At 47.3% G+C, this 24576-nt stretch overlaps 2 long non-coding RNA genes across 2 annotated transcripts; both read left to right on the forward strand.

Annotated features, from left to right (window-relative positions):
• The first annotated feature begins 433 nt into the window (after nt 1-433).
• Nucleotides 434-9703, forward strand: LOC144740905 (uncharacterized). The gene is made up of 3 exons (XR_013589821.1): nt 434-563; nt 2571-2643; nt 6258-9703. It is a non-coding gene; the product is annotated as an uncharacterized LOC144740905 (long non-coding RNA).
• Nucleotides 9704-14874: 5171 nt separating this feature from the next.
• Nucleotides 14875-23682, forward strand: LOC144740906 (uncharacterized). Its single transcript, XR_013589822.1, has 3 exons — nt 14875-14985; nt 16993-17065; nt 21182-23682. It is a non-coding gene; the product is annotated as an uncharacterized LOC144740906 (long non-coding RNA).
• The last annotated feature ends 894 nt before the right edge of the window (nt 23683-24576 follow it).

The raw sequence follows: 24576 nt of genomic DNA on the forward strand, positions 1-24576 counted from the left end.
ATGCTGGCTGAACAATGAAGAGAGTACTGTTAAAATAACTGGGGATGTTAACACTCGGTAAAGTACAGTAAAATAGTGCCTGTCAGATAAGATGGTCCAAAAAATTTGTGATTAAGTCTTTTTTGCGTGGTTGATAACATCTTTCCAATGATTACTAAGTTTGTACCCATCATCACGGTTGAATGTATGTCTGTGTTTGTATATTTGTATGGCTTCTGACGTCACCGCTCAGCGTGACCTCATCGGCGTCAAACGCCAGGGGGAGGTGCCTCGTTAGTGACGTCATGTCACTCACCCCCGACCACCGCGCTCTTGAGCGTGACGTCACATCCACTCAGCCGCTGCCGATACCTGTCCCAGTGCCAATCCTTATTTGGGCAAAGCCACGCCCGGTGACTGGCGGCTCATTAACATAATTTATTCGTGAAGTCGCGAGTTTCGAGCCGCTCATTGTGGGGAGGGGAGTGTCATCGTACACCGCAAGTGACGTCATGTCACCTGCTGCCGCGTGACGTCACGAGGGACCGGGAAGTTTCCGCTCGGCCCGTGCACTGAAATCCGAGGTGAGATTCTCATCGCGGTTGTGGTGATTGTGGTTGTTGTGGTGGTTGTTGTTGTGGTGGTTGTGGTGGTTGTTGTTTACCGAGGTAGCGCCTCGCTCTCTCTCTCGTAGGGATGTCAATTGAGTAGCAGCGAGCATGGAAGCGATGTCCACTTTGGAACTTTACAACGCGGGGCCTTGCCTCCTGCCCTCGCCTGGTCGCGTTTGCTTCAATTCTCTCGCTTATTCTTAGGTTTTTTCGGTAAAGTCACGTAAAAAAGTAAAATAAAAAATCACGACGTTTCGGAGGCAACACAAGCATCCGTCTTCAGGTGGTACCGTCACAGCCACGACAGCTGTATCAAGTAAATGAGAGATTGCAGTAGCTACCACTCCGTTTATATAATGGTTGGAGAAGATCGTGGTGCAAGGGGCGCATTATTAATATGGTAAGGTGAGGCTTAAGACTAAGAATAGACTACATAACAAAGGCTGAGCCTTTGTTGTGGAGAGGTGCGGTTTGTGACTCAACCTGTGGCAGGGATACCACCACTAAACATGGTAAAACTGTAATAGTTGTCTGTCAAATAAGATTGGCAAATAAGTGTAGTTAAATCTTTTTTGCGTGGTTGATAACATCTTTCCAATGATTACTAAGTTTGTACCCATCATCACGGTTGAAATTATGTCTGTGTTTGTATATTTGTATGGCTTCGTGCACAAACCTTTGATGGTAGCCAGGAGGCTTGCAGAGAACCTTGGTCTCGGAAAAGACAATTTCATGAGAGCCCACCGAGTTGTAGCAATGATCGGCAACGGCCGAAGAATCAGTTCTGCCGTGTTTCAGATCTGACTTGTGCTCGCGGACACGATCAGAAACATGACGTTTCGTTTCTCCAATGTAGCAATCACCACAAATGCAACTCAATTTGTAGACTCCAGGATACTGTAAGTCAGGAACGACATCCTTCACAGATGGAATCAAATAACGGATATTATGCACTGTACTGAATCGGACTTGGATCTTATGTTTGTTTAGAATTTTGGAGATCTTTTTGGTCACGCCTGCTATGTATGGCAACGTGATAGTTTTGGTTGGAGTTTCATGTGGCTGTTTCTGTATGGTGGGAGAAACAGCTTGGCGGATAGTGCGGTCAGAGTATCCGTTCATCCTGAGGGCCCGATGTACATGACTTAATTCACCGGCCAAGTGGTGTTGGTCAGAAATGCCATTGGCTCTGCGGTATAGCGTTTTGATGAGAGAATTCTTTTGAGAGGGATGGTGGTACTTGAAACCGGATTCCCACCACCACCCATCTCTCTGCCCCTTTCTCTACCCCCCCTCTCTCTCTCTGCCCCCCTCTCTCTCTATTTAAGGCCTCGACACAGAGGCGTTGTTTCTGTGTGTGTCTCTGTGTGTCTCTGTGTGTCTCTGTGTGTCTCTCTGTCATCTCTCTCTGTGTGTCTATGTGTCATCTCTCTCTCTCTCTCTGCTTATGTGTCTGTCTATGTGTCTCCGTGTCTCTCTCTCAAATTGAGCAATCTTTGGAAGAACGTTATCAACCAGGTGGGCTGTTGACTGTTATGTTAGCCGACTCTCTGTGTTGTATTGCACTACATTTCTAAGTTTACTAGGTTTTTTTTCTCTTTCATTTGTACCTGATGATGATTGCTTGTGTTGCAATCGAAATGTCGTATGCTATTATTTTATTTATTTATTCTACGTGACTTTACCGAAAGAACCAAAGAGTTTCTTCTAGATTTGAAGCTTTCGTGACTGCAATGATTCATATTCTTAGGTTGTTTCGGTAAAGTCACGTAGGTAAAACATTAAAATTAATGAAAGTAAAATAATATAAAATAAAATAAAATATTTTATTTTATTTTACTTTCATTAATTTTAATGTTTTACCTACGTGACTTTACCGAAAGAGTATCTTGCTTAAGTTTTAATTTCCCTTCACCTGGCTCGCTACTTTGTAACTTGTTTTGTTTTAAATATTCACAGTTTTTTTTCATTTTTTACCAGGCCACGCCCGCTTGAGCTGCTGTACCGCTCTTGTGTTCAGAAGCGACCTGCCCACAACAACAATAACAACAAGGTGAGGCTCGTCAACAGCGTGGCGGTGTTCACTATAGACGCGTGGAGGTGTTCACTATAGACACGTGGCGGTGTTCACTATAGACGCGTGGAGGTGTTCACTATAGACACGTGGCGGTGTTCACTATAGACGCGTGGAGGTGTTCACTATAGACGCGTGGCGGTGTTCACTATAGACACGTGGCGGTGTTCACTATAGACGCGTGGAGGTGTTCACTATAGACACGTGGCGGTGTTCACTATAGACGCGTGGAGGTGTTCACTATAGACGCGTGGCGGTGTTCACTATAGACACGTGGAGGTGTTCACTATAGACGCGTGGAGGTGTTCACTATAGACACGTGGAGGTGTTCACTCTAGACGCGTGGCGGTGTTCACTATAGACACGTGGAGGTGTTCACTATAGACATGTGGAGGTGTTCACTATAGACACGTGGCGGTGTTCACTATAGACGCGTGGAGGTGTTCACTATAGACACGTGGAGGTGTTCACTATAGACACGTGGCGGTGTTCACTATAGACGCGTGGCGGTGTTCACTCTGGACACGTGGAGGTGTTCACTATAGACGCGTGGAGGTGTTCACTATAGACACGTGGCGGTGTTCACTCTGGACACGTGGAGGTGTTCACTATAGACGCGTGGAGGTGTTCACTATAGACGCGTGGCGGTGTTCACTCTGGACACGTGGAGGTGTTCACTATAGACGCGTGGCGGTGTTCGCTATAGACACGTGGAGGTGTTCACTATAGACACGTGGAGGTGTTCACTATAGACGCGTGGAGGTGTTCGCTATAGACACGTGGAGGTGTTCACTATAGACGCGTGGCGGTGTTCGCTATAGACACGTGGCGGTGTTCACTATAGACGCGTGGCGGTGTTCGCTATAGACACGTGGAGGTGTTCACTATAGACGCGTGGCGGTGTTCACTATAGACACGTGGAGGTGTTCACTATAGACGCGTGGAGGTGTTCGCTATAGACACGTGGAGGTGTTCACTATAGACACGTGGAGGTGTTCGCTATAGACACGTGGCGGTGTTCACTATAGACACGTGGAGGTGTTCACTATAGACGCGTGGCGGTGTTCACTATAGACACGTGGAGGTGTTCGCTATAGACACGTGGAGGTGTTCACTATAGACGCGTGGAGGTGTTCACTATAGACACGTGGAGGTGTTCACTATAGACACGTGGAGGTGTTCACTATAGACACGTGGAGGTGTTCACTATAGACGCGTGGAGGTGTTCACTATAGACACGTGGAGGTGTTCACTATAGACACGTGGAGGTGTTCGCTATAGACACATGGCGGTGTTCACTATAGACACGTGGAGGTGTTCACTATAGACGCGTGGAGGTGTTCACTATAGACGCGTGGAGGTGTTCACTATAGACACGTGGAGGTGTTCACTATAGACGCGTGGAGGTGTTCACTATAGACACGTGGAGGTGTTCACTATAGACACGTGGAGGTGTTCACTCTAGACGCGTGGCGGTGTTCACTATAGACACGTGGAGGTGTTCACTATAGACACGTGGAGGTGTTCGCTATAGACGCGTGGAGGTGTTCGCTATAGACACGTGGAGGTGTTCACTCTGGACACGTGGAGGTGTTCACTATAGACGCGTGGAGGTGTTCACTATAGACACGTGGAGGTGTTCGCTATAGACACGTGGAGGTGTTCACTATAGACACGTGGCGGTGTTCACTATAGACACGTGGAGGTGTTCACTATAGACACGTGGAGGTGTTCACTATAGACACGTGGAGGTGTTCGCTATAGACACGTGGAGGTGTTCACTATAGACACGTGGCGGTGTTCACTATAGGCGTGTGGAGGGGAAACCCGGGGATCGGGAAGGAAATCCACGCGACCACGGGGAGAGAGAGAGAGACACGTAAACTACAAATATACAGCAGGCGTCAGGGTCGGAGTCGAACCCACGACTTCCTGTATGCCAGGACAGGTAGTTAACATCTCACCACAGAGAGACACGCAGCCTCGGCTGTGTTGGTTGATCCTCAATGAATTACTTGGTGGAGTGAGGAAGCATTAATACTGAGCAGGTGAAGGTGGCCAGGCGTGGGTCTGGATACACCACCACCTGTGAACCATGCTGCCAGTGTGTGAGAGTGGTGGAGCCAGTGGGGGTGGGGTGGCACGTGCCCCCCCAACGATCCGATAGAAATCCGTAATTTCGATAGGATCATTGGGGTTTATTAGTAACTAGCTTCACTACCCGGCTTTGCCCGGGACTTGGATTCTTGTCTTGGATTAATTTAATATTCCCTCATAATTCAATGAAAAACCCTGAAAAAATTGATGCTTGCAAGAAGGAAGCCGAAACACTTCAATTTACCTAAATCGGATGTTTTCACTCAAGGAAATTCAACCTGAACCCACTGCTACGTCAGGTCGATTTTTGCCACTCGGGAAGGGAATGACGCGGCGCTCGCTTAGACATTCCAGACAGCATAAGCTGTGAAAATTTCATGACGCCAGAGCTCAGCGTTGGAGAGTTTTTGCTGCTGCACACAAACAAACACGTGTAAGTTCTGCTTTATATTTAAGATGGCAGTTGTACCCGTTCTTCACACGGATTAGGATTGAAACTCCGAGAAGCCAATGACTTAATCGGCCAGGAGCGAAGCGCCACCTAAAATCTCCCGGCACGCTGTGAACAGCTGTAGAAGTACGGCGCGCAAAGAGCCATGTGGTAGGGGGGTAAGCATTGCAGAGCGCTTAGCTCAGGTGTGATGCGGGTTGACGCCACATACGTCATGGTCATTTCCCCCCCCCCCCCCCCCCAAAATACAAAAGTTTATTTTTCTTTCCTGAAGGCATCAACACGTTCAGCGAGCGCGATGACGATCACACGCGTCGAATGAAAAGCAAGGGACAAGTCCTTTCTCACTAACAACTCCTTTCTCACTAACAACTCCTTACTTAATAACAAATCCTGTAATTTTTCATTGCTGGAGGGGTTTCCCCCCCCTACCTGAAAATCCTGGCTCCACCTCTGAGTGTGTGACAGTGTCAAGTTTGTATTTGCAGTAAAGTCTATTAACTCTATTGAGCACAGAGGTTATATCAAAACGGTAGTTTATTTTAGTTTTCCTCTGGAACTCTTTGTAAGAATGGAGTCAGGAAGTGATCACAGCACACACGTGCAGCAGCTGAAGTCAGAACTGCTCATCCCAGCAATTAAGGACATCTGTGCCTGGCTTCACACCTCTAAGTTGCGATTGAACATTAATTATGCATTTGTGCATGACACAAATAGTATTATTTTCAACACCCTTTGCTATGTCAGCTGAATTTAGCTTTCATAAACATTTATTTTGAAGCCAAACAGCTGAAATTGTGTGCTCTAAGTTTTGGGTTAACGTTCATTTTGAAGATACGAGGGCTTCCAGGCATGTTTATGACCATTTGCCCTCTCATTGTGTACCATAACAGCCCATGTGATGAATTTTGGACACTTCTTTCACTATATCATGAATATATGAATAAGTATAGACGTGTAAGTCATGTGTGACTGTATATGCATTCCTCTGTGCATCGATACTGATGTGTAGATGGTGTGGATATTCCCTTTTTTCTGTCTGCAGTTGTCGCTTCCTCTGCAGAATTTGTCTGATGGAGCAAAGGCACTCGGTGCGGCTCGGTGCAAAAAGGCATCAATGCGACCGGTGTGCATACAGCACAGATCGTCCTAAATATTTTACACAGCACCAGAGAACTCACACAGGAGAGAAACCCTTCAAGTGCAGTGTGTGTGGGAGGGCGTTTGCATGTTCAGCTACTCTTGTAACACACAAGAGAATACACACGGGAGAGAAACCCTTCAAGTGCAGTGTGTGTGGGAAGGCGTTTACACAGTCATCTGCTCTTGTAATACACAAGAGAACACACACGGGAGAGAAACCCTTCAAGTGCAGTGTGTGTGAGAAGGCGTTTGCACATTCATCTGCTCTTATAAAACACCAGAGAACACACACGGGAGAGAAACCCTTCAAGTGCACTTTGTGTGGGAAGGCGTTTTCAGATTCATCTGCTCTTGTAAAACACCAGAGAACCCACACGGGAGAGAAACCCTTCAAGTGCAGTGTGTGTGGGAAGGCGTTTGCACGTTCATTTACTCTTGTAAAACACCAGAGAACACACACGGGAGAGAAACCCTTCAAGTGCAGTGTGTGTGAGAAGGCGTTTACACTTTCACCATATCTTCAAAGACACCAGAGATCACGCAAGCATCAGAAGATCCACCAGGAGTGGAGTGTGAAATCAGCTTGTGAAAGTCAAAGTGCCTCAATGAGCCCATCCCTCATCAAACAAGAACCGGAAGAAAATCCCAGCTTCGACGCTTTTAAAGAAATCAAGGTGAAATATGAAGAGGTGAAATGTGAAGACGTGATGGTGAAGAGCAAAGAAGTGAAGGTAAAATGTGAAGATGAAGATTCAACTCCCAAATCGGACTTTCACATCGATGGAGGCAACGTGAAGCAGGAGGAGAATTCTGACTGTGAGGCAGAGCGAGGCAACTCCCAGCAGTTTGTGGAAGTGGAGGTGTGGGTTGACTTCCTCCGAGACAATACAAAGTCAAATGGAGACCCGGGAGATGCGTAAGCCTTAGACCAGTGGTTCTTAACCTGGGTTCGATCGAACTCCTGGGGTTCGATCGAACCCCAGGGGTTCGGTGAGTCAGTCTCAGGGGTTCGGCGGAGGTTTAGACACACACCTGACTCATGATTGTGCAGCAGTAAAACATGTACCTATGTTTTGAATTTGAAAAAATAATTATATTTTTCCAATTAAGAAGGGTTCTGTGAATGCGCATATGAAACTGGTGGGGTTCAGTACCTCCAACAAGGTTAAGAACCACTGCCTTAGACGATGCCGCTCCAATAGATGCACCTTTGTCACAGTCCTCTAATGACAAGAATGTGAAGTTGAACACTCAGTTCCTAGGTTCAACCTGCAGGGTAAGAGCGGCCAGTCTTTGTGGACCTGTGTATTGGATAGATCTCTATCCAGGACCGAGATCCAATAAGCTCCAAAGCATTCACTATGTTATAATTGCATTTATATGGTGCTTGATTAATTGTCCCAGCAACTATTATTCTTAGGTTTTTTCGTTAAAGTCACGTAGGTAAAACATTAAAATTAATGAAAGTAAAATAAAACAAAAATAAAATTCACGACGTTTCGGAGGCAACACAAGTCTCCGTCATCAGGTGGGACCGTCACAGCCGAATTATCTGCATCAATTAGCTGCATCATCAGGTGGGACCGTCACAGCCGAATTAGCTGCATCACTTGATGCAGCTAATTCGGCTGTGACGGTCCCACCTGATGACGGAGACTTGTGTTGCCTCCGAAACGTCGTGAATTTTATTTTTGTTTTGTTTTTATTTTTGTTTTGTTTTATTTTACTTTCATTAATTTTAATGTTTTACCTACGTGACTTTACCGAAAAAACCTAAGAATATGAATCATTGCAGTCACGAAAGCTTCAAATCTAGAATGCCCCAGCAACTCTTGAGTTTTGTATCGTATCTCGTCTCAAACACTCGAAGAGCATCTCCAAGTAGCAGCTGCCCCTGTGTGGCACAAGGTGGTGGCCCTTTACCGGCCTGCATGTGGACAAGAGCCTGTCAGTAGGGGGCGATGGTTGATGTGGCATCTCAGTTGTGGAGTGTATATATGCTTTTTTTCAAAATTCATGTTAAGAATAATTCGGCCAATATTTTTTAAATAAATGAATAAAACCAGCACTCGACCCGCAAGCACCAAGCAAATGGAGGTCGTAAAATGCCATTAAATAATAAACTCGGAGCGGGGGAAGTGGCTCTCGCAGAGTTTTATTGCAGTTGCCCATCTGTTTTCCACGGATGAAAAGATGGCTTGAGGAACCAAATTATCACCCCCAATAACGTAGAACAAACACGCACACGGACACGTACAACCCCCCCCCCCCACAGCAAAGCGACATCAAAGGAAACTTGGGTCCTTTATGAGAAGAGAGAAAGAGGCGAGGGAATTATACAGTTTTTAGCACGAACACGGATCGTGTGAGCTCAGCTTCGCGAGGGAGCAGGGGCGGCAGTTCAGTCTCGCGAGGCAGCAGGGGCAGTATTCTCGCGACGGAGGCTTGCGAGGGAGCAGGCACCGACATCAACCATGGGAGTCGCGTCTCGCAGAGAGAAGGGGCGATGCGTTGTTAAGAGCTGAGTACAGCATGAGCCGACAAGAGTATCGCTGAAAGTTTTATGCTACATTCATCCTGATGTGTTGAGTCGCTCGCAAAGTCAAGGATTGCGACAAGTTGTATTGTACTAAGCTTTCACAGTTGTTTAAGAGCTGTGCGAATACACTCTTTGGTTCTTTTCGGTTAAGTCACGTCTACAAATAAAATAATAAATTAAAATAACATATTACGACGTTTCGATTGCAACACAAGCAATCATCATCAGGTATAAAAGAAATAGCAACACAAATCTAACTAGAAAAACTATAGACAGACATACAAGCAGACAGACATCACAACGGCACACAGAGAGAGAACACACATGTTATTTTAATTTATTATTTTATTTTTAGACGTGACTTAACCGAAAAGAACCAAAGAGTAATTCCTGCAGTCACGAAAGCTCCTAAATTAAGATTGAACCACTTCTACGGGGAAGTTTTAAGCTTATCCTTTTTCTTTCTGGCTATTTGTTCTCTCTGCCTGTGTCATCTCTTTGGAATTTTCACACTTAAAATTCTAACTTAGCAAATTTTGAAACACGTAATCAACCAGGCTATGCGTTAATTGTGTGTTAACCGACTCTCTGTGTTGTATTACATCACATTTTGATATTTTGCTAGGTTATTTAATTTTCGTGTGCCTGTCTCCTAATTTTCAATTTTGCGTGCCTGTTCCACATTGTCATCTTACTTGCAACAGCAGTACGTGGCCGTACACTCACGGATATGCTAATTCTCTCTACCCCCCTCCCTCTCTCCGTCCCCGCCCCCCCTCTCTATATTTAAAGGACCGTCACAGAAACGACCCCTCTCTTTGTGCCGATGTGTGTTCTCTCTCTGTGTGCCGTTGTGATGTCTGTCTGCTTGTATGTCTGTCTATAGTTTTTCTAGTTAGATTTGTGTTGCTATTTCTTTTATACCTGATGATGATTGCTTGTGTTGCAATCGAAACGTCATAATATGTTATTTTAATTTATTATTTTATTTTTAGACGTGACTTAACCGAAAAGAACCAAAGAGTAATTCCTGCAGTCACGAAAGCTCCTAAATTAAGATTGTGCGAATACAATTCACAAATTTTGAGAGTGAGTGCCAGCGGGCAAGCAGCGCCAGCGAGAGCGCCGTGGGCTCGACCATACACACCACCAACACAGAAGCCTCGAGAGAGCAGAAGCTTGCAACAGGAGAAGACTCCAGCAACAGAAGAAGGGCCAGCAATCAACCAGGGTGGCGAGGCTCGCTGAGTAGCGATGTGCTACCCAGTGCGAATTCAGCGCTGACTGAAGAAGTATCGCTCGAAAGCCATTCTGCCCCGAGTGCCCGCTCCCACGAGCCGCTGCAGTTCGAGTTGAGCTGACGAGAATTCCAGCAATCATCCTCGAGAAATGGCGGAAAGCGCCAAACATCGACCAAGCCAGCATCACAGCGCCAGCCGCGCCATCGAGCAAGGGCAGCTGCCAGCAGACGAGCGACAAGAGCGACCGAGCATCTTCAAGGACAAGCATCGTGTCAACGCAGCTCATCCAGCTGCGGAGAGAGACGGCAGCTAATGGCAAACACGCCCCTAGTGGGAGAGGGAGCTCTCCGAAGCCGTTCGTATGACACGCCTGCATTCGCACGCCAACACGCATCGCCGGCATCTGCCTGACGCAAAGAATTGATCGAGGGAACAAAAACCACACGCACATATACAGTGAGGGAAAAAAGTATTTGATCCCCTGCTGATTTTGTACGTTTTCCCACTGACAAATAATCAGTCTATAGTTTTAATGGTAGGTTTATTTGAACAGCGAGAGGCAGAATAACAACAAAATCTAGAAAAACGCATGTCAAAAATGTTATAAATTGATTTGCATTTTAATGAGGGAAATAAGTATTTGACCCCGTCTCAATCAGAAAGATTTCTGGCTCCCAGGTGTCTTTTATACAGGTAACGAGCTGAGATTAGGAGCACACTCTTAAAGGGAGTGCTCCTAATCTCGGCTTGTTACCTGTATAAAAGACACCTGTTCACAGAAGCAATCAATCAGATTCCAAACTCTCCACCTTGGCCAAGACCAAAGAGCTCTCCAAGGATGTCAGGGACAAGATTGTAGACATACACAAGGCTGGAATTGGCTCCAAGACCATCGCCAAGCAGCTTGGTGAGAAGGTGACAACAGTTGGTGCGATTATTCGCAAATGGAAGAAACACAAAAGAACTGTCAATCTCCCTCGGCCTGGGGCTCCATGCAAGATCTCACCTCGTGGAGTTGCAATGATCATGAGAACGGTGAGAAATCAGCCCAGAAATACACAGGAGGATCTTGTCAATGATCTCAAGGCAGCTGGGACCATAGTCACCAAGAAAACAGTTGGTAACACACTACGCCGTGAAGGACTGAAATCCTGCAGCGCCCGCAAGGTCCCCCTGCTCAAGAAAGCACATATACATGCCTGTCTGAAGTTTGGCAATGAACATCTGAATGATTCAGAGGAGGTGCTGTATTTTTAGTATAGTGTGTTTATAATATAATTTTATGTAGATATCCACATTTACTTAAGATTTTTCTTCTGCAGTTTTTTTTGAAAATGCAATATTTGATATCTCAAAACCCTGATGTGATAGACAAAAACTGATGCCAGATTTGGAATCAGCACCCTAAAATTACATTAAAAACGTTGGAATACATTATGCCAGAAAAAGTGTGTTGACCAGTTTAATACGACCCTAGACAACAAAGCTAAGCCTAATCATCATAACTGCCCACATTAGCTGTACACCAATAAGGTTCCACATGTGGCTTGCACTGAATCAATGACGCACTCCCAGAATGCTGTGCTAGTTATAGTTTGTGTAAAACATTCCTTTGTTTCGATAAATGAAAGCTGTCGTGTCTGCTGATCTGCTTCATAACATGGAGGTAATTTTAAGAGCACATGTGAAATGCATTTTTGGTACAGGTTTGTATTCGGTTACAAGTAGGAGCACATCTAGTAGATACATTCTCCACAACAACACTCATTCGAAATTTGCATGAAGTCTTATATGTTGGCGAACTAGGACAAGAAATGGTCCTTGCCGATTAACGTCTGGATGTTCACAACCATCGGTTGAAGCAAGCCTCGACCGCCTGCAGCCCCCTCACAACCATTTACGGCCTTGGGCCAGGAAAGTGATGAAAAAAATTGCACACGAACGACGCATCCACGCAAGCTCCCGATGCTCCGTTTTGAAGTTTTAAAATGAAACAACTTTGAATTGTATTATGTTTAGAATTAGATAATTGTATTTCTTCATTAACGCTTATATCATTTTACATCTGGAAGACTTCATTGAAAACGACATTTCGTGTGAATTTTCTCTAGTTAAGTAGATGGCCTTACTGGGGTTCGGTTCGATGCGGACTTTCACCTGGTTGGGTTCGCGGGGTGGAGATGAGGCGAGACAGAGCTGGCCGTGCCAGAAGACCGCCGTCTGCAGATCGATTCCAACGCGATCGAACGTCTGTCCCTGCTCCTCCGTCGTTCATGCAGGGGGCGCGTAGGTTTACAGCGCCCCCTGCATGAAAGTGATATAAAGTGCAGGGTTCATCACAGAGAGATGAAGTGCGCTGATATAACAGTACTAGTGGGAAGTATCCGGCGTTGCCCGGGTGAAAAAGACACACACATGGACTTAGACACACACATACAGACATTCGCTTCAGATACACACACATGGAGTTAAACACGCAAATCGACGTACACACATACAGCGACTCGAACACACACGTAGACTCACACACACATGGACCTAAGCACACATGGCTTTATACACATCGACTAAGAGACACACACATGGACTCACACAGCAATCCCCGATGATGCCACAGCTCGAGCAATTCTCTCTGGCGAGCCTTTGCGAGGAGCAGTTTCAAAACAAAGGTCTTCCCAGTACTGGCAGGTGCATCAATGATACAAATGACTCGATTTGTAGTCTCAATGTCTTCCAAGATTTCCGTGTAGGCTTCTGTTTGTGCATCCATCAGCTTTGGTTAATTTTCCTAAATAAATGTGTAATATAGTAATTACGTCGGGAGACCACTTGACGGGCAGCACACTTTTATCAACACCCACTTAGCCACAATAACACGTGTAGCCAACTACAGCCTACGCTACGCGTTCCACCCGGCTACACACACACGGGCTCTCCGGCCCCGTAGCTTCCAGGGGAACTCACAGACCCACCCCGGCTGGGGTATGGGTCCCGACCACTGGGTCCCACAGCCGGCCCTCACAAGGACGTCCGGCCCCGGGTCCCACGGTCTCGCCTCTGAACCACACAGTGTCCCGGCCCTTACAAGGACAGCGGGGCTAGGGGTCTCAGGGCCCTATTTCTTCCTCCTCCGTCTTCTGTCCTCACTGGTTACCCACTCGCCGAGTGCTGCTGCACATCGCCCTATATAGTCCTCCGCTCCAGGGGGCGGGGCCTATGCGGACCGCGATGTGGACATCTGCCTGCGGACCGCGATGTAGCCACACCCGACACGCTCTCACACGATCCCTCCCCTTGTCAGCACGCACCACCACTACACCACGCGATGTAGCCACACCCGACGCGCTCTCACACGATCCCCCCCTGCCAGCGCGTACCGCCACTACAAATGTAAGAATCTGTCAAGCATAATAGCATATTTCACGTAGGATCTCTTGAGCAAGGGCATGCAGGTTGTCCCTGTAGGGTGTTGGTAGTCCCATAGACGTGAAGTATTTTCCAGCAATGGAGTGCAGTTTGTGTGCTGATTTCTTTTGGGATCTGAAAATTTCATTGTGAAATTTCCCATTTTTACGTAATATATAGAATACTAATGCTTTAACAAAATGGAGGAATTCACTTTTTATTGGAAAATCTAGCTATGAAAATGTAGCAAATTTCATGGTGAAATTTCTCACTTTAATTGTAATATATAGGCTACCTCGTCTAAACACAACCGAGGAATGCACTTTTTGTTTAAAAATACATCTGTAAAAATTAGTTCAATTTTAGCCAAAAACGGCAATTTCCTGTTTGGGATGTGAACATTTCATCGTGAAATTTTCCACTTTTAATCTAATACATAGCATACTAAGGCTAAATACAATGGAGAAATTAACTTTTGTCGACAAATAAGGCTGTGAAAGTTGGGCTTATTGAGCCTAAAATCGGCACAGTATGCCGATGAACTTTTTTATATTCGAAAATTTAATGCATTAAATTCCCCACTTTTTAACGTAATATATAGGCTACTCAGGCTATAAACACAACCAAGGAATGCACTTTTCGTTGAAAAATAAAGCCAGGAAAATTGGGCCAATTTTGCCAAAAAACGGCATCGGTTAGTATGGCGATTTTCTTTTTATGGACGTGAAAATGTCAAAGTGAAATGTCGCCAGCGGTGTGCTGGAGAGCCAAGCCACGACATCTACAAAGTGCTGCTCATAGCGAGTAGCAGCACCGGTGGAGGTCGTCACGGCACACACAGAGGGGGTGGGTGGCCAGCACCACGCCCGGCCGCCTTTGTCTCCCCAGTGCTAGTGATGTTGACACACTGCACCGGGGACTCGTTTGAGGCTGAGTCGACGTAGGGGAGGCTCAGGACCGGCTCAGAAAGTCGTCACTGGCGGTGTTGGCCACGAGCGGGAATGGAACTCGGCTGGTCGGTGCGGAGCGCAGCGTTCACCACGACACTGCCGCTCCCCTTCTGTCAACAAACTTGAACTCTGACCCAGCTCTCTGACGTCACAGCGCCGCGTGATCTCATCGGCGTCAAACGCAACGGGGAGGTGTGCCTCGCTAGTGACGTCATGTCACCTACCCCGACGACCGCGCTCTTGAGCGTGACGTCACCTGCGCTCGGCCGCTGCCGATATCTGTCCCAGTGCCAATCCTTATTTGGGCAAAGCCACGCCCGGTGACTGGCGGCTCATTAACATAATTTATTCGTGAAAGCTGTAGCGAGTTTCGAGCCGCTCATTGTGGGGAGGGGAGTGTCATCGTACACCGAAAGTGACGTCATGTCACCTGCTGCCGCGTGACGTCACGAGGGACCGGGAAGTTTCCGCTCGGCCCGTGCACTGAAATCCGAGGTGAGATTCTCATCGCGGTTGTGGTGATTGTGGTTGTTGTGGTGGTTGTTGTTGTGGTGGTTGTGGTGGTTGTTGTTTACCGAGGTAGCGCCTCGCTCTCTCTCTCGTAGGGATGTCAATTGAGTAGCAGCGAGCATGGAAGCGATGTCCACTTTGGAACTTTACAACGCGGGGCCTTGCCTCCTGCCCTCGCCTGGTCGCGTTTGCTTCAATTCTCTCGCTTATTCTTAGGTTTTTTCGGTAAAGTCACGTAAAAAAGTAAAATAAAAAATCACGACGTTTCGGAGGCAACACAAGCATCCGTCTTCAGGTGGTACCGTCACAGCCACGACAGCTGTATCAAGTAAATGAGAGATTTGCAGTAGCTACCACTCCGTTTATATAATGGTTGGAGAAGATCGTGGTGCAAGGGGCGCATTATTAATATGGTAAGGTGAGGCTTAAGACTAAGAATAGACTACATAACAAAGGCTGAGCCTTTGTTGTGGAGAGGTGCGGTTTGTGACTCAACCTGTGGCAGGGATACCACCACTAAACATGGTAAAACTGTAATAGTTGTCTGTCAAATAAGATTGGCAAATAAGTGTAGTTAAATCTTTTTTGCGTGGTTGATAACATCTTTCCAATGATTACTAAGTTTGTACCCATCATCACGGTTGAAATTATGTCTGTGTTTGTATATTTGTATGGCTTCGTGCACAAACCTTTGATGGTAGCCAGGAGGCTTGCAGAGAACCTTGGTCTCGGAAAAGACAATTTCATGAGAGCCCACCGAGTTGTAGCAATGATCGGCAACGGCCGAAGAATCAGTTCTGCCGTGTTTCAGATCTGACTTGTGCTCGCGGACACGATCAGAAACATGACGTTTCGTTTCTCCAATGTAGCAATCACCACAAATGCAACTCAATTTGTAGACTCCAGGATACTGTAAGTCAGGAACGACATCCTTCACAGATGGAATCAAATAACGGATATTATGCACTGTACTGAATCGGACTTGGATCTTATGTTTGTTTAGAATTTTGGAGATCTTTTTGGTCACGCCTGCTATGTATGGCAACGTGATAGTTTTGGTTGGAGTTTCATGTGGCTGTTTCTGTATGGTGGGAGAAACAGCTTGGCGGATAGTGCGGTCAGAGTATCCGTTCATCCTGAGGGCCCGATGTACATGACTTAATTCACCGGCCAAGTGGTGTTGGTCAGAAATGCCATTGGCTCTGCGGTATAGCGTTTTGATGAGAGAATTCTTTTGAGAGGGATGGTGGTACTTGAAACCGGATTCCCACCACCACCCATCTCTCTGCCCCTTTCTCTACCCCCCTCTCTCTCTCTGCCCCCCTCTCTCTCTATTTAAGGCCTCGACACAGAGGCGTTGTTTCTGTGTGTGTCTCTGTGTGTCTCTGTGTGTCTCTGTGTGTCTCTCTGTCATCTCTCTCTGTGTGTCTATGTGTCATCTCTCTCTCTCTCTCTGCTTATGTGTCTGTCTATGTGTCTCCGTGTCTCTCTCTCAAATTGAGCAATCTTTGGAAGAACGTTATCAACCAGGTGGGCTGTTGACTGTTATGTTAGCCGACTCTCTGTGTTGTATTGCACTACATTTCTAAGTTTACTAGGTTTTTTTTCTCTTTCATTTGTACCTGATGATGATTGCTTGTGTTGCAATCGAAATGTCGTATGCTATTATTTTATTTATTTATTCTACGTGACTTTACCGAAAGAACCAAAGAGTTTCTTCTAGATTTGAAGCTTTCGTGACTGCAATGATTCATATTCTTAGGTTGTTTCGGTAAAGTCACGTAGGTAAAACATTAAAATTAATGAAAGTAAAATAATATAAAATAAAATAAAATATTTTATTTTATTTTACTTTCATTAATTTTAATGTTTTACCTACGTGACTTTACCGAAAGAGTATCTTGCTTAAGTTTTAATTTCCCTTCACCTGGCTCGCTACTTTGTAACTTGTTTTGTTTTAAATATTCACAGTTTTTTTTCATTTTTTACCAGGCCACGCCCGCTTGAGCTGCTGTACCGCTCTTGTGTTCAGAAGCGACCTGCCCACAACAACAATAACAACAAGGTGAGGCTCGTCAACAGCGTGGCGGTGTTCACTCTAGACGCGTGGCGGTGTTGGCTCTAGACGCGTGGCGGTGTTCGCTCTAGACACATGGCGGTGTTCACTCTAGACACGTGGTGGTGTTCACTCTAGACGCGTGGTGGTGTTCACTCTAGACACGTGGCGGTGTTCGCTCTAGACGCGTGGTGGTGTTCACTCTAGATACGTGGCGGTGTTCACTCTAGACGCGTGGCGGTGTTCGCTCTAGACACGGCGGTGTTCGCTCTAGACGCGTGGTGGTGTTCACTCTAGATGCGTGGTGGTGTTCACTCTAGACACGTGGCGGTGTTCGCTCTAGACGCGTGGCGGTGTTCGCTCTAGACGCGTGGCGGTGTTCACTCTAGACGCGTGGTGGTGTTCACTCTAGACACGTGGCGGTGTTCGCTCTAGACGCGAGGTGGTGTTCACTCTAGATACGTGGCGGTGTTCGCTCTAGACGCGTGGCGGTGTTCACTCTAGACGCGTGGTGGTGTTCACTCTAGACACGTGGCGGTGTTCGCTCTAGACGCGTGGTGGTGTTCACTCTAGACGCGTGGCGGTGTTCACTCTAGACGCGTGGTGGTGTTCACTCTAGACACGTGGCGGTGTTCGCTCTAGACGCGTGGTGGTGTTCACTCTAGATACGTGGCGGTGTTCACTCTAGACGCGTGGCGGTGTTCGCTCTAGACACGGCGGTGTTCGCTCTAGACGCGTGGTGGTGTTCACTCTAGATGCGTGGTGGTGTTCACTCTGGACGCGTGGCGGTGTTCGCTCTAGACGTGTGGCAGTGTTCACTCTAGACGCGTGGCGGTGTTCACTCTAGACACGTGGTGGTGTTCACTCTAGACGCGTGGTGGTGTTCACTCTGGACGCGTGGCGGTGTTCACTCTAGACGCGTGGCGGTGTTCACTCTAGATACGTGGCGGTGTTCGCTCTGGACGCGTGGTGGTGTTCACTATAGACACGTGGAGGTGTTCACTCTGGACACGTGGAGGTGTTCACTCTGGACGCGTGGAGGTGTTCACTCTGGACACGTGGAGGTGTTCACTATAGACACGTGGCAGTGTTCACTCTAGACGCGTGGCGGTGTTCACTATAGACACGTGGCAGTGTTCACTCTAGACGCGTGGAGGTGTTCACTCTGGACACGTGGAGGTGTTCACTATAGATGCGTGGAGGTGTTCACTCTGGACACGTGGCGGTGTTCACTATAGACGCGTGGAGGTGTTCACTATAGACGCGTGGCGGTGTTCACTATAGACGCGTGGAGGTGTTCACTCTGGACACGTGGAGGTGTTCACTATAGATGCGTGGAGGTGTTCACTCTGGACACGTGGAGGTGTTCACTATAGACACGTGGAGGTGTTCACTATAGACGCGTGGCGGTGTTCACTATAGACGCGTGGAGGTGTTCACTATAGACGCGTGGCGGTGTTCACTCTGGACACGTGGAGGTGTTCACTATAGACGCGTGGCGGTGTTCACTCTGGACACGTGGCGGTGTTCACTATAGACGCGTGGCGGTGTTCACTATAGACACGTGGCGGTGTTCACTATAGACGCGTGGAGGTGTTCACTATAGACACGTGGCGGTGTTCACTATAGACGCGTGGAGGTGTTCACTATAGACACGTGGCGGTGTTCACTATAGACGCGTGGAGGTGTTCACTATAGACGCGTGGCGGTGTTCACTATAGACACGTGGCGGTGTTCACTATAGACGCGTGGAGGTGTTCACTATAGACACGTGGCGGTGTTCACTATAGACGCGTGGCGGTGTTCACTATAGACACGTGGAGGTGTTCACTATAGACGCGTGGAGGTGTTCACTATAGACACGTGGAGGTGTTCACTCTAGACGCGTGGAGGTGTTCACTATAGACACGTGGCGGTGTTCACTCTGGACACGTGGAGGTGTTCACTATAGACGCGTGGAGGTGTTCACTATAGACACGTGGAGGTGTTCACTATAGACGCGTGGCGGTGTTCGCTATAGACACGTGGAGGTGTTCACTATAGACACGTGGAGGTGTTCACTATAGACACGTGGCGGTGTTCACTATAGACACGTGGAGGTGTTCACTATAGACGCGTGGCGGTGTTCACTCTGGACACGTGGAGGTGTTCACTATAGACACGTGGAGGTGTTCGCTATAGACACGTGGAGGTGTTCACTATAGACGCGTGGCGGTGTTCGCTATAGACACGTGGCGGTGTTCACTATAGACACGTGGAGGTGTTCACTATAGACACGTGGAGGTGTTCGCTATAGACACGTGGAGGTGTTCACTATAGACACGTGGCGGTGTTCACTATAGGCGTGTGGAGGGGAAACCCGGGGATCGGGAAGGAAATCCACGCGACCACGGGGAGAGAGAGAGAGACACGTAAACTACAAATATACAGCAGGCGTCAGGGTCGGGATCGAACCCACGACTTCCTGTATGCCAGGACAGGTAGTTAACATCTCACCACAGAGAGACACGCAGCCTCGGCTGTGTTGGTTGATCCTCAATGAATTACTTGGTGGAGTGAGGAAGCATTAATACTGAGCAGGTTAAAGGTGGCCAGGCGTGGGTCTGGACACACCACCACCTGTGAACCGTGCTGCCAGTGTGTGAGAGTGGTGGAGCCAGTGGGGGTGGGGTGGCACGTGCCCCCCCAACGATCCGATAGAAATCCGTAATTTCGATAGGATCATTGGGGTTTATTAGTAACTAGCTTCACTACCCGGCTTTGCCCGGGACTTGGATTCTTGTCTTGGATTAATTTAATATTCCCTCATAATTCAATGAAAAACCCTGAAAAAATTGATGCTTGCAAGAAGGAAGCCGAAACACTTCAATTTACCTAAATCGGATGTTTTCACTCAAGGAAATTCAACCTGAACCCACTGCTACGTCAGGTCGATTTTTGCCACTCGGGAAGGGAATGACGCGGCGCTCGCTTAGACATTCCAGACAGCATAAGCTGTGAAAATTTCATGACGCCAGAGCTCAGCGTTGGAGAGTTTTTGCTGCTGCACACAAACAAACACGTGTAAGTTCTGCTTTATATTTAAGATGGCAGTTGTACCCGTTCTTCACACGGATTAGGATTGAAACTCCGAGAAGCCAATGACTTAATCGGCCAGGAGCGAAGCGCCACCTAAAATCTCCCGGCACGCTGTGAACAGCTGTAGAAGTACGGCGCGCAAAGAGCCATGTGGTAGGGGGGTAAGCATTGCAGAGCGCTTAGCTCAGGTGTGATGCGGGTTGACGCCACATACGTCATGGTCATTTCCCCCCCCCCCCCCCCCAAAATACAAAAGTTTATTTTTCTTTCCTGAAGGCATCAACACGTTCAGCGAGCGCGATGACGATCACACGCGTCGAATGAAAAGCAAGGGACAAGTCCTTTCTCACTAACAACTCCTTTCTCACTAACAACTCCTTACTTAATAACAAATCCTGTAATTTTTCATTGCTGGAGGGGTTTCCCCCCCCTACCTGAAAATCCTGGCTCCACCTCTGAGTGTGTGACAGTGTCAAGTTTGTATTTGCAGTAAAGTCTATTAACTCTATTGAGCACAGAGGTTATATCAAAACGGTAGTTTATTTTAGTTTTCCTCTGGAACTCTTTGTAAGAATGGAGTCAGGAAGTGATCACAGCACACACGTGCAGCAGCTGAAGTCAGAACTGCTCATCCCAGCAATTAAGGACATCTGTGCCTGGCTTCACACCTCTAAGTTGCGATTGAACATTAATTTATGCATTTGTGCATGACACAAATAGTATTATTTTAAACACCCTTTGCTATGTCAGCTGAATTTAGCTTTCATAAACATTTATTTTGAAGCAAAACAGCTGAAATTGTGTGCTCTGAGTTTTGGGTTAACGTTCATTTTGAAGATACGAGGGCTTCCAGGCACGTTTCTAACCACTTGACCTCTCATTGTGTGCCATAACAGCCCGTGTGATGAATTTGGAACACTTTTTCACTATATCATGAATATATGAATAAGTATAGATGTGTAAGTCATGTGTGACTGTATATGCATTCCTCTGTGCATCGATACTGACGTGTAGATGGTGTGGATATTCTCTTTTTTCTGTCTGCAGTTGTCGCTTCCTCTGCAGAATTTGTCTCATGGAGCAAAGGCACTCGGCGCAGCTCGGTGCAAAAAGGCATCAATGCGACCGGTGTGCATACAGCACGGATTGTCCTGCACATTTGACACAGCACCAGAGAACTCACACGGGAGAGAAACCCTTCAAGTGCAGTGTGTGTGGGAAGGCGTTTGCACAGTTATCTACTCTTGTAACACACAAGAGAACACACACGGGAGAGAAACCCTTCAAGTGCAGTGTATGTGGGAAGGCGTTTGCACGTTCATCTACTCTTGTAAAACACCAGAAAACACACACGGGAGAGAAACCCTTCAAGTGCAGTGTGTGTGGGAAGGTGTTTGCACGTTCATCTGCTCTTGTAGCACACCAGAGAACACACACGGGAGAGAAACCCTTCAAGTGCAGTGTGTGTGGGAAGGCGTTTTCAGATTCATCTTCTCTTGTAACACACAAGAGAACACACACGGGAGAGAAACCCTTCAAGTGCAGTGTATGTGGGAAGACGTTTGCACTTTCAGCTCATCTTGTAGCACACCAGAGAACACACACGGGAGAGAAACCCTTCAAGTGCAGTGTGTGTGGGAAGGCGTTTTCAGATTCATCTGCTCTTGTAAGACACAAGAGAACACACACGGGAGAGAAACCCTTCAAGTGCAGTGTGTGTGGGAAGGCGTTTGCACGTTCAGCTCATCTTGTAACACACAAGAGAACACACACGGGAGAGAAACCCTTCAAGCGCAGTGTGTGTGAGAAGGCGTTTACACTTTCACGAAATCTTCAAAGACACCAGAGAACACACAAGCATCAGAAGATCCACAAGGAGTGGAGTCTGAAATCAGCTTGTGAATATCAAAGTGCCTCAATGAGCCCATCCCTCATCAAACAAGAACCGGAAGAAAATCTCAGCTTGGACACTTTTAAAGAAATCGAGGTGAAATATGAAGAGGTGAAGGTGAAATGTGAAGACGTGATGGTGAAGAGCCAAGAAGTGAAGGTAAAATGTGAAGATGACGATTCAACTCCCCAAATCGGACCTTCACATCGATGGAGACAACGTGAAGCAGGAGGAGAATTCTGACTGTGAGGCAGAGCGAGGCGACTCCCAGCAGTTTGTGGAAGTGGAGGTGTGGGTGGACTTCCTCCGAGACAATACAAAGTCAAATGGAGACCCGAGAGATGCGTAAGCCTTTGACCAGTGGTTCTTTACCTGGGTTCGATCGAACCCCAGGGGTTCGGTGAGTCAGTCTCAGGGGTTCGGCGGAGGTTAAGACACACACCTGACTCATATGATTGTGCACCAGTAAAACATGTACCTATGTTTTCAATTTGAAAAAATATTTTATTTTTCCAATTAAGAAGGGTTCTGTGAATGCGCATATGAAACTGGTGGGGTTCAGTACCTCCAACAAGGTTAAGAACCACTGCCTTAGACGATGCCGCTCCAATAGATGCACCATTGTCACAGGCCTCTAATGACAAGAATGTGAAGTTGAACACTCAGTTCCTAGGTTCAACCTGCAGGGTAAGAGCGGCCAGTCTTTGTGGACCTGTGTGTTGGGTAGACCTCTAACCAGGAGCGAATGCCAATAAGCTCCCAAGCATTCAATGTTATCAATTGCATTTATATTGTGCTTGCTTAATTGCCTCGGCAATTCGGAGTTTTGTATCGTTTCTCGTCTCAAACACTCGAAGAGCATCCCCAAGTAGCAGCTGCCCCTGTGTGGCACAAGGTGGTGGCCCTGCACCGGCCTGCATGTGGACAAGAGCCTGTCAGTAGGGGGCGATGGTTGATGTGGCATCTCAGTTGTGGAGTTTGTAGGTAATGTTTAGAATTTTTATCAATTTTGACCCAGACACCAGCATGCAATGGCCGACTCGTTTTGAATGGTGCATTAGTATGTTGTACATACACTGTTAAGCAGACGGTGCGTATTTTTTTAAATTAGCTTCTTGTTAATGCAATGTAACCTAATGCAGTATATTTCAGTGCAGTAATTCAATTTTGTTAATATGCCTGTCACTAATTTTGAATGAATACTTGTCTGATTGTGTGCGTACATGTACCATTTTGTCTATAAGGGTCAAACATTGAATAAGTGATGTTAGGACACAGTGTGTGTTTTGCAAGTAACCTGTACAGATCACTCAGGTGAGGCGCATTGTTCTTGTGATACAGGTCAAAGGGTTTTTTTGTGTGTTCAGGAAGCGTCTCCCTCTGGAGCAACTCATTGTCTTTGAAATAGGGAGCACACTCGGATCATTCATCTGTTACAAGGCAAACCACTTAAAGTTACACGTAGAGGAGATACATTCTCAACAACACGAATTAAAAATTTATGTGACTTTACCGAAAGAACCAAAGAGTATGAAAGACGTCTTGTCTGCTGATGTTGTTCATGTCCGTGTACATCGATATCCCACATGGCTTACACTACACACCACACATAATGAAATAAATATAAACTAGAACGACTTCTGGGGATGGACAAAGATCGAGGAATCTCTTTCAATGGAGCGAGTTCAGCGAGTTCGATTCAACATCTCTGTTCGCCTCTGTGTCTCTGTTCGCCTCTGTGTGTCTCTCTGCCTGTGTTTTTTAGTCTCTGTGTATCTTTTTCAGTCTCTGTTCCTCTTGTCTGTGTCTGTCCACCTGGTCTTGTCTGTGTGTGTGTCTATCAGCGTCTATCCAACCGTTGTCAACGATTGTCAGTAGCAGCAGGCGCCCGTTCAACTCCCACGGTTACATGACACTCAAACTTGCTCCCAACACACAAAGATCGCCCGTATAGCCTGGCACCGGGGGTGAGTGGGAGGGGGTAGAGACACCTAGCCTGGCACCGTGGTGGTGATGATTTAACAAGCAGAGAGAGACAGAGAGAGGGGGGTGAGTGGGGGGTGGGTACAGACACCTAGCCTGGCACCGGGGGGGGGGGGTGAGTGGGGGGAGGTACAGGCACCTAGCCTGGCATCGTGGTGGTGATGATTTAACAAGCAGAGAGAGAGACACAGAGAGAGAGGGGGGTGAGTGGGGGGGGAGGTACAGACACCTAGCCTGGCACCGGGGGGTGAGTGGGGGGGTACAGACACCTAGCCTGGCACCGCTGGTGATGATTACCTCCCGTGGCCACCAGTCCCTTCGCACTCACAAATGACTCCCCTGTTATTATTCGTAAGTGGGGTATGCGGGGGGGGGGGGTGGTGTTTCGTAAGTGGGGGTATGCGGGGGGGTAGTGTTCGTAAGTGGGGGAATGCGGGGGGGGGGGTGGTGTTCGTAAGTGGGGGTATGCGGGGGGGGTAGTGTTCGTAAGTGGGGGAATGCGGGGGGGGGGTGGTGTTCGTAAGTGGGGGTATGCGGGGGGGGGGGGGGGTGGTGTTCGTAAGTGGTT

Source organism: Lampetra planeri, unplaced genomic scaffold (assembly GCF_965212315.1).
Source record: "Lampetra planeri unplaced genomic scaffold, kcLamPlan1.2.h2 scaffold_343, whole genome shotgun sequence".
Taxonomy (NCBI): domain Eukaryota; kingdom Metazoa; phylum Chordata; class Hyperoartia; order Petromyzontiformes; family Petromyzontidae; genus Lampetra; species Lampetra planeri.